This window comes from Esox lucius, chromosome 3 (assembly GCF_011004845.1).
Source record: "Esox lucius isolate fEsoLuc1 chromosome 3, fEsoLuc1.pri, whole genome shotgun sequence".
NCBI lineage: Eukaryota > Metazoa > Chordata > Actinopteri > Esociformes > Esocidae > Esox > Esox lucius.
In genome coordinates this window covers 8,667,467-8,678,624 of record NC_047571.1, presented here as the reverse complement: position 1 = coordinate 8,678,624, position 11,158 = coordinate 8,667,467, and the positions used below count along the sequence as shown (strand labels likewise).

Sequence of the window (11,158 nt, the reverse complement as noted above, 5' to 3'; positions counted from 1 at the left end):
TGTAAGGGATCGCCCGGCCACCCTGCGGAGAAAGCTCATTTCGGCCGCCTGTATCCGGGATCTTGTCCTTTCGGTCATGACCCAAAGCTCATGACCATAGGTGAGAGTAGGAACGTAGATTGACTGGTAAATCGAGAGCTTCGCCTTGCGGCTCAGCTCTTTCTTCACCACGACAGACCGATACATCGACTGCATTACTGCAGAAGCTGCACCGATCCGTCTGTCAATCTCCCGTTCCATCCTTCCCTCACTCGTGAACAAGACCCCTAGATACTTAAACTCCTCCACTTGAGGCAGGCACTCTCCACCAACCTGAAGTGGGCAAGCCACCCTTTTCCGACTGAAGACCATGGCCTCGGATTTGGAGGTGCTGATTCTCATCCCCACCGCTTCACACTCGGCTGCAAACCGTCCCAGCGCATGCTGAAGGTACTGGTTAGAAGGGGCCAACACGACAACATAATCTGCAAAGAGCAGAGACGAAATTGTGTGGTCCCCAAACCTGACTCCCTCCGGCCCCTGGCTGCGCCTAGAAATTCTGTCCATAAAAATTACGAACAGAACCGGTGACAAAGGGCAGCCCTGCCGGAGTCCAACATGCACTGGGAACAAGTCTGACTTACTGCCGGCAATGCGGACCAAGCTCCTGCTTCGGTTGTACAGGGACCTGACAGCCCTTAGCAAAGGACCCAGGACCCCATATTCCCCAAGCACCCTCCACAAGATGCCGCGAGGGACACAGTCGAATGCCTTCTCCAAATCCACAAAACACATGTGGATTGGTTGGGCAAACTCCCATGAACCCTCCAACACCCTGTAGAGGGTATAGAGCTGGTCCAGTGTTCCACGGCCCGGACGAAAACCACACTGTTCCTCCTGAATCCGAGGTTCTACTATCGGCCGTATTCTCCTCTCCAGAACCCTCCCATAGACTTTACCATAGCCAAAATAACACAAAACATAAAATACTCTTCTGTTTAAATTTTTTCAGACTCATATGTTTATTTTGCCTTCCATACAGGATATGTTTATTTTGGCTTCCTCATTCCATTTGGAAAAATTCCTGTCTACATCATTCAGTCTCTGTGAAAGCAAAATCTAAACGTACCATTTGTTATTCAGTGATATTAGAGAATTATTTGGAAAGGCTGTTTTCAAAAATAATTTGAAAAAAAATATGATTCTATATGTAAGAATAAAATATACAACAACACAACAAATAGTCATACATTTTAATGCATTTATAGTGATACTGCTTAAGTTAAATCTGAAAACATTTGTATTTTTCTGGAGGCAGTATGTCACTTACAGTATGTCGCTTTACTTTCGTTGCAGGGAAAGTATCAATCAAAATGTTTAATCTTCTAGCATATATGTATTATAAACTGTATGTTTTACACTGATCAGCCGTAACATTAGGATCACAGACAGGTGAAGTGAATAACACTGATAATCTCATTATCATGGCACCTGTCTATCTATAAAGAGCTGCCCATTTCCATTTCTTCTTGAACATTTTAACATTGGTTTGAGATTTATACAGTGAAGAAAAAAATTATTTGATCTGTCACAGTTACATGTTGTAGAAAGTAGTGATGTGTTCATTACGGACCATGAACATGAATTACCAAAGCGCAAAATAAAAAATAAACTATGGAAATGATTTTACTGATTATTACATTGGTGAAATGTTGATTGAAAAGTTGTTTACCTGAGGATAGAATGAGAACCAGTATTAGATAGTTCTCCATGTGAAACTAATGCATACTAGATCTGATCTCTGCCTTGGTTAACTGTTATCTGCAGAGAGAAAAAGGGATTACTTTACACAAATAGATGGTTTATAGGCTCTTATTGTGTATCATCAGGTTTTCTGGTTTGTTTCAGTGTGGGTATTAGACATCTCATGGTGAGTGATCAGCCGTATCTAGCGGTCCAACAGCGCCCTCTCCTGGAGGTGGGCCTCAAACAGCCACTACCGATGAGCTCATCTGAGGCTAATTAACTCATTATGTCTGTGCTCTCTTAAGGACTAGACAGAGTGTTTGCAAGCTGGAGGCTATGCAGAATTCCTCAACGACATGATGACCTGGGATTAGTTTGGGTGAAGCTGTTTGTTTGGCGCTGATTACCAACTGATAGTTTTATATTTTTTTGTGTTGGGGAAAGCATTGTGGTGTTGGTTAGTACTGTCCCGGGGAGTGCCGAAAGAAGAACCCAAACAAAAAAAAACACCAAATAGAGTTTCCTTTTTATTGCAGTCACGTCTCTACGTCTTATTACATGCTGTCCCTTTAGGATTGTGTTCGTGAACAGGCATGACAATTCACATCAGATACAGTCCTCAGTGTTTGAATAGTCAGGATTTGTATTTGTAGTGTTTCTGAGCTTCCTGTCAAAGTGGGCTTCAGACTCTGTCATTTCAACAGAGGACATCTACAGATCCACACGTCTTCTGTTTGTACAGTTTACCAGAGAAGTGACAGTCAGGATAATCAGCTTCTGTCACAGTCCCAGTGGAGTGAAGGATGAGCAAAATGTTTTGGGGGGCTGTTTTTTTAAAAATTAAAATTAATTGTTGTACTTTTACTTGTCAACATGTCATTACATGTAAATATTTTTATAACTAAGCTATTGCTGAGAACAAAATGATCAATAGCATTACTCAAGGTTTGCAGTTAAACTGAATGACTAAGGCTCTAAATAAATCATTCTCTGCAAGATTTTAAGTTGATTATTTAGTTTCAGTTGGTGTAAAACCTCCACCACAAAGTAGAGTTACTCTGAAAATCTTCGACTCAAATTGTATCATTTCCCTTGACTGGGTGGATTTGGTAGATTCTCTCCATAATTGTAGGAATCAAATATAAAAGGTTTTTGTTCAGTGTTTCTGGGTTTCCTGTCACTGTGGGCTCCAGGGCACAGTAGTACAGAGCAGAGTCTGTCACTTCAGCTGAGGAGATCATCAGATCCACACGGTCTTTTTCTTCATTCAGTGATACATTTATTCTAGTGTTTAGAGAATATTCTTTCTTTATATACCCTGTACCTGAGATGTACAGGAGAAACTCTGGCTTTTGTGCTGTGTCTTGGCGATACCAGTAGAAATAATCACCAGCAGCAACTTTTTTGGAGTACTTGTAAGACAGGGTAACAGAGGTTCCCTCTAAACAGTTTTCTTCATTCTTTAGTGGATTGAGGTCCTCAGAACTGATACCTGTATAAAGAATGGCTTTAATACACATACATTACATTTTTATGGATAACATTTTAAATGTGATATATTTCCAATGGACAAGTATAGCAATGTTTTAACCTACCCATAAATATGTTCATGAACAACACTAAACACAGCAAGGGCATCTTAGATGAAGAAAGCTAAACACTCTCATAGTTTCTGCCTGCCTGTATCTAGTTTCCAGCTTTTCAGCCCCTCCTCTCCCATAAGTCACTCCTTAACATACAGTAGATCTGTTACGTATGTATGACATACAGGATGTCTGGTTATTGAGAGGTTTGTCTATAGTGTGTTTGGGTCTCCTGTCAGTAATGGATTCACAGCACAGTATTACAGAGCAGAGTCTGTTAATCCAGATCTACACGTTTGTCAATTTTGTTGATAGGAATAGTCAGACCAGGATGTGGGGTTTTGCTTTACAGACATTTTACAGACAGCTTTACAGACAGATCTGATGTCATGTACAAGAGATCCCACCTGGAAGTATTATTTAAAAAACGTATCTTTTTAAAATGTGCCTATAATGTTTTTAAGCACATAGTTATATATGTATTATATGTATTACTATTGTATGGCCATATATGTCATACATATATTTACATACTCTATTTTGGCAGTTTTCAAATATGTTTTAATATGTCTTAAACACATGTAAATATATTTACATGAATGACAAAATTATAGTTGGTAATATGCATTCAAAATATACATCTTTCTGAAATATTTCCATATTTGTATTGTTTCCTGTCATGGCTTTATAAATAAATCAAATATATTTATAAAGCCCTTTTTACATCAGCAGTTGTCACACAGTGCTTTTACAAAACACCCAGCCTTAAACCCCATGGAGCAATCAACAGTAGTGTTGAATTTCAGTGACTAAGAAAAACTCCCTAAGAAGCCTGAAATTTCAGGAAGAAACCTAGAGAGGAACCAGGCTCAGAGGCGTGGCCAGTCCTCTTCTGGCTGTGCTGGGTGAACATATTAAGAGTACTAATTGTAATAATTAATAAATGCATGTGGGTCGGATAGAAGAAAAACCCAACCTTAACCCGAACCTAACCTTAACCCAAACCCTAACCTGAACCCCAGAGCTGTGAGACATAACCATAAACTAACCTTTTTTGTTAAAAAACCTAACCTTAACTCTAACCCTGGGGCTGTGATGCCTAACATTAACATAACGTGAACGATAAAATACTTTTATAACATTCTAGCGACCTTGCTTTTGCTGTTACTCATCCTGTATCCCTAGGTCTATTGTGGGGCAGTGGGTAAGGTGACTGACTTTTCATTCAAAAGTTGCTGGTTCAAAACACAGGTCATGCATTTTGGGGAAAGAAATCGTCTTTCAAAGCGTACGTAAATATCATACGTTTGTCTGGCGTTCGTATGTTATTTTACCGGTCATAACATTTGATACATTGTAACAGCGTTCGTAAGATATGTTACATTTTAATAATTTCGTAATGTATCATATGTTTTGGTGGCGCATTGTAATGTAACCTAACGTAACGTCACATATCATACGAAATCGGGATTTTCATAAAATAGTCTACGTAGGTTCCTGAGACAAGGACTATAGTGAACAGAATACCATCCCCACTCTAAAGCATGGTGGTGGCTCACTGATGTGTCTGGTTCAGTGTTGAACTGTGCAGCTGTGATTGTGTGTGATTGTGTTCAGTATTCTTTGGTTCGTGGCTGATGCTCCTTCCATCCCATCGGTGTCTGAGGACGGATTCGTGAACAGGGCTTACAGGAGGTGACTGAGTATGCAGCCCTGAGGGGCTCCGATGCTCAGGGTCAGTGCAGAGGAGGTGAGGTTGCCTATTCTCACCACCTGGGGTCTACCCGTCAGGAAGTCCAGGATCCAATTGCAAAGGGATGTGTTAAGACCCAGGGTCCTGAGCTGAGGAACAAGCTTGGCAGGCACAATAGTGTTGAATGCTGAGCTGTGGCCCATGAATGTGTTGCCTTTTTCCAGGTGGAAGAGGGCGGTGTGTATCGTCAGGGCGATGGCATTATCCGTAGGCCTGTTGGGGCAATATGCAAATGTATTTGATAATGAGTTGGATTCCGGTGAGAGGCAAGATATATGATGGGGCGAGATAGACCTGGTGCTGTTTAGGAAGGTGTTTTCTGTCATTGTAACCATTAGCATTCTTCTAAACCCTAATGTCACGGTTGTGGAGGTAGGACACAGGTGCAGAAACGTGAGTGTGGTCATCCATAAGTTTTAATAAAAAGAAACAAAAACAAAGCAGCAACCAGTGACGTTGGGCAGCAGGCACTAAACCAAATCCAAAATGATCTGCCCTGGGTGTGGCCAAACATAGAACATAAATAGGGTCCCCAATTGGAGGCAACAATTAACACCTGCCTAGAGGCACCACCTTCTAACCTCAGTACTGTTATGCCTAACCTTAACCATAACCCTAACCGTATTCCTAACCCTACCACCAGTCATGCCTAACCCTAACCGTTAACCGTATTTGTCAGTCTAGAGCGGTCCCTGAAGCGTATGATCACACTGGTGTGATTAGAACGGGCTGTTAGAACGCACCATTAGAACATCTAAATGATGCAACAATCACTGGTCAGACCGCGCTTTGATTTACTCACATTCAGCTCAAACAGCGTTTATAACTATTTCCTCATTGTAATTATTTGAAGACCTACAATTTGAAATGAACGAGGTAGCAAGGTTCAAATTGCGACAAGAAGGGTTACTTAATATATTTCCTTCATCGAGATCCAATGTGTGATTAAAGTGTTCTCTTCATTTTTCTGAGCAGTCTACAAAGGGTGCTTGGATTTTATTCAGTAAACTCTGTGTAAAATCCTTTGACCTGTCTTCGTCAGACTTGGTTTGGCCAGCCCTTGTCTGTTGGCCCCACTACAGTAAAGAATCTGCCCTGTTCAGTTTTGTGGATTTTAGATTTTTTTCTGATTACCAGGGACTGTTTAACTGTTGATTGAAAACACCCCAGATCTACCACAATGTGTTTCTATACTGAACAAAAAGCATTTAACCATTACAGATGTGCAATAACAGTGGAATGATCTTATTAACAGATGCATAACACTTGTTAGATTCTGTCTATTTTTGATCCATGAACAAAATGAATGCAACCGGAAGTCAGGGGAGAGCCTTTATTCAGCATGAGGTTTACGATGATAACCTTCCATAGTTCTTTCATTGTTCTCTCCAAATGCTTACAACGTTAACACAGTCATTTATACCAGGACACATCGGAGGTGGTCCGTGTTCATAGCCAACCATTACACAGACTTTTATAAGAAATAGTTTGTCCTACAAAATACCCTTGTATGGCGTATTCCAACCTATGACCCAAGGGTCTATTCAGAGACTCCTATGACAGTCACATACACAGTTCCTAACAGCTGGTATGGACAGGGTGTTTGGGACCCATCAGTAATGGGACATCACATTTCCTACCTAGTGTCCTCCAAACTGAGATAGTTAGTACTCTCATACATTGTGTAAAAAAAGAACTGCGATCTGTTTATCACAGACATTTTTATTTCCTCCTTTCCCGACATTTTATCTTTTTTGGTGAGGTTGACATGGATAACACTATGCTCATATGGGTAACATTATGCTCCTCCTCTTGACTTGGTGATTGTTCCTTCATGTCACTATTGCTGAATGACAGTTGAACTACTCTCAGGTGGCTTTAGGTTTTTGTACTATGGTTCTGCGTTTCCTGTCAGTGTGGGCCTCAGAGCACAGTAGTACAGAGCAGAGTCTGTCACTTCAGCAGAGGAGATCTCCAGATCCACCCTGGTTCTCTCTTCATTCAGTTTAACAGACAGTCGAGGGTCTTCAGGTTTAGCTCTATTTATAGAGGGCTTTGAGGAGACTGTAGTGGAGAGGAGGAATTGAGGTTCTGATCTGGGATATTGACGATACCATTGAAGATTATATACTGAACCAGAGTAGGTACAAGACAGTGTAACCATGCTTCCATCCATGACATATTCTGTCTCTGAAGTTGGTTTAATGTCATTTTCATAACTGCCACCTGGAAATAAAGTTTAGATTTTGAAACACATATTCTGTTCAATTGAAATTATATAAAAGATGTTTCTTATGTCATTTTACAAGCACTTCTGCTCACATTGTGAGCATTTTCAAGCAATATTCGAAATTAGAAAATAAATACAAATATAATTTCCAATGCCAGTTAGTCTGTAATATATCACTATCACTCACCTACAAGTACAGAGAGGAGAAACACTGGAGAGAGAAACATAGTGACTGTATCAGTATGTTCTCAGGAGGCACAACTGAAGACAGTTCACTGTTCTAGACTGTTAGAGGACAATCATCTCTACACGTCTCATATACAAAGCTCCTCCTATTCAGGAAATGGGCCAATTAAAAATAGATATATTTAATTGGTCTATACCTAAACATTTATACATGTTATTACTAACTTGTCTATATGTATACATGTATATATCAATTACATATTAACAATATAATCTATGCTGAACATTATATTATTTAAACAATAGATAATCATCAACATGACCTCTATTTGTATGGACACTTTTATGATATATAAGGCTTTGCTTTTAGTCTGTATTGCTGTAAGGTCCAGTCACTCTACTCATCCCATTCCTGGACAATCACGCCATCCAGAAGCACACACACGTTCCCTCAGGTCTGTGCAACATTTACACACACACTCCCAACCAGCCCCACCTGAATGTCACTCTATTGCTAGATCCCAATCACCCAAATTCTGACCACCTGTTTCCCATTTACCAATCCCCAGGCCCTATATAGCACTCCCCAGCCCGTCATCTTTTGTGAGATATTATATTGTGCGTATACTTTCCAAGCCTGTTCACCTGAGAAGCCCCAGTCTGCAGTGTTGCAGTTCGGGGCCGGGCTCAATGTGGGCGGAGTCAAACGCGTTTTACACTACCCCTTACCGTCTTCTTCAAGGTCACTCAAGCTGAAGTTCACAAAGGTATCAACGTCAACGAAAGTGCATCTTAATCGATCTTACCCTTCATAGATAAACTTATAAATATAAACCTTGTTGCTTAAGCTTTCATAGATTTTACTGAATAATTTAATAAAGAAACTGATAAAACCCACTGGTGCAAAATAAAGGTAACTTACAGAAATGAGAGGGAGGGTTACCTACCACATGTAAAGAATCATTATGGAAAACATGCACATGCAATCAGAAAGGAACAAAGTGGTATAAAACATTTAAAACATTAATTTTTTTAGTTCATTGTTTGTCTACTTATATTTTAATAGGGTATTTTTGTTTCATGTCCGAAAGGACTAATATGACTTTTACAATAAGTTTACGTTTTAATATGATCATTTATCTTATATCTTACATTTAATATATATATATATATATATTAAATGTAGTAGAAGTTGTATTATCTGTTAATTAGCTATAATAATATTGAAAATCTACACTAAAAGAGAATGTTTCCACTCGTTACATGGAAACATTCAATATAAAGTTATTTATATTGTTATTTATATTGTCAGACACTAGGAGAGCTGTGTGCTATTGAGTGGACATTATTCCGATTTGAACCTTTTCCTATTCACTACCCAAATAAAAGGACCCAAATTGTAATTTGTTGCCTGAGCATCCTTTCCGGGCATACAGGATATTTTGTCATTAGTCTATTCATCTCGGAATTAAGTAATTAAAAAATGTATCATATTTAGAATAAAATAAGACATTTAATAACCGGATCTCCCTTCCTCTGAACAGAATACATTGAAATATGTTTACTTCAAACTCAAACAAAGACGATTGACCAGGGGAGGGCTGAAGCTTAAATGGGTAACGTTTGACAAGGGAGGGGTGTCGTTTGATTAGAGGAGGGGTGATGTCTGAGGAGGAGGAAGGACAGAGTTTCTGGGGAGGAACGTTAATGTTCCTAATATGGATGCTGTACTGGCCTGTACTTTCGTTTCTGACAACCCTGCCTGCCTTCTTGGATTCCCCGTTTCGCCTGCCTCTCTGAACCTTCACCTGCCTACCTGATTAGTGGTGTTCTGAACCTCCTGCCTGGCCTCTGGATTTCCCATCTAGCCTTCTGACTGGTCTCATCATCCTTCTACTGGATTATCTGTTCTTTCCATCCAGTCTATCTATTTGAACTGTTTCATAAACTGTTGTGTCCGTCCGTGTATTAACTTCCAGTGTTCTGGAGTATTCGTTACGACTGCTGAACGGTGTGCATTTAGTTTTCATAGTTTTTCCTGCAATATTATTTCTATATTTAGACAGAGCTATATCAGCTCAAGTTAAGGAATCTAATTTATTTTTGCATGCTCTCTGTTGTTTTGATTTTGCCTAAACTTTGAACATCCACAGCACCCCAATGTGTCCTAATTATTTTAAATGAAAGGCATAATTTATTAATAATATATTTTCAGTTGACAACATTTTTCAGATATTGATCTAGTCACAACATGCATAACCAAAGGTGTCGGGTTTCAGGATCACTTGTAATTTGTTTGGGCCATAGGCGTTGGGGCTTTGCCAAGTTAGACATGAACCAATTACAATGTTATGACAATGAATTGCAGGCTTTATATCCATCCCCAAAAAGTTTTTTAAGTACACAAACCTGAAGAGTGAACACTGTACAGATGGGTGAATTGTCATTGTGACCAACAATATGTTTTTGTATGGGGACTGTATATCCTGTTGTCACAGTGGGCCTCAGAGCACAGTAGTACACAGCAGAGTCAGACAGCTGCAGACTCTGGATCCTCAAAGGGACAGATCAGCATGAAATCTATCTTTGAAATCAGCGGCATTGTCCCCAGTTCCACATTTTGGCCAAATAAGCATGTACATTTGCTCCTTGTTTGTATAAGAACAGGTATGGACTTGCAACCTCAGTATTAAATGTACAGCCCATTGTCCCCAGTTCCATATTTGGGCCGCATAAGCATGTAATTTGGGTTGTCATTAGATCCTTGTTTGTACCAGAATAAACATATATTTGTATCCTGAGTATTAAACGTACAGCCCAGTGTGACCTGTCCTCCCTCAGTAGTGATCACATCTCCTGGTGGCTGAGTGACTGAGTCTTCTCCTCTGCATTCTGGAAAGAAATGTAACACTGGGAGAAAATAATCAAACAATGACATTATGGGAATATATAGAATAAAATTTGTGTTTATATAAAAGAAAGGCATTGGAGCAAATGCATTAGACAGATACATAAAATAACAGTTATCATACCACAATAGAATGCAGCAAGAATCAAAATATTCTTCATCCAAGACGCCATGTCTACTCATGGTAGTTAAGGAGAGAACAAGCACACCTGCATGTGTCCTGGGCTTGTTAAACCACCTCTCTGCCTCAGGAAGTATTGAGGAGGAGCTCTTCAATGGAGGGGCCTATTCAGTGCTGTCAAGAGATAATGGACCACCAAAAGTTTAGAAAAGGGATGTTCAAAATATCATTGCTGTAAATTCTTGAAAACCCATAATCAAACCCTAACCCTTACCCATAATCAATATTGATCGTTTTTTCTAGTGTTCCTGTTTTTTCTGTCACTGAAAAGAAACAGAACAGAGTAGTACAGAACAGAGTCTGTTACTTCAGCAGAGGAGATCTTCACATCCACATGTCTTTTCTGCATTTTGTTTACTAGAAAATCTATAATGGGTCCAATCCTTCAACCTTCCTTCATTGATGAGCTACAAGAATTCTGAGCTACAAGAATTCTGGTTTTGATCCAGGTATTGTAGGTACCACAGTAACGTATTACTAGAATTGCATCCAGTGTAGTTGCAGGACACCTTCCCCTTCAAAACACATTCCTCAGTCCTGACTGTAACAATGTCCTCCTCATAACTGATAACTGAAAGACAGAATGTTTAAA

At 39.7% G+C, this 11,158-nt stretch overlaps 1 pseudogene; it reads right to left on the bottom strand.

The window, feature by feature from the left end:
- Window positions 1-6,952: 6,952 nt before the first annotated feature.
- LOC117594148 lies at window positions 6,953-10,558 on the bottom strand (annotated as a pseudogene).
- Between the last annotated feature and the right edge of the window lie 600 nt (window positions 10,559-11,158).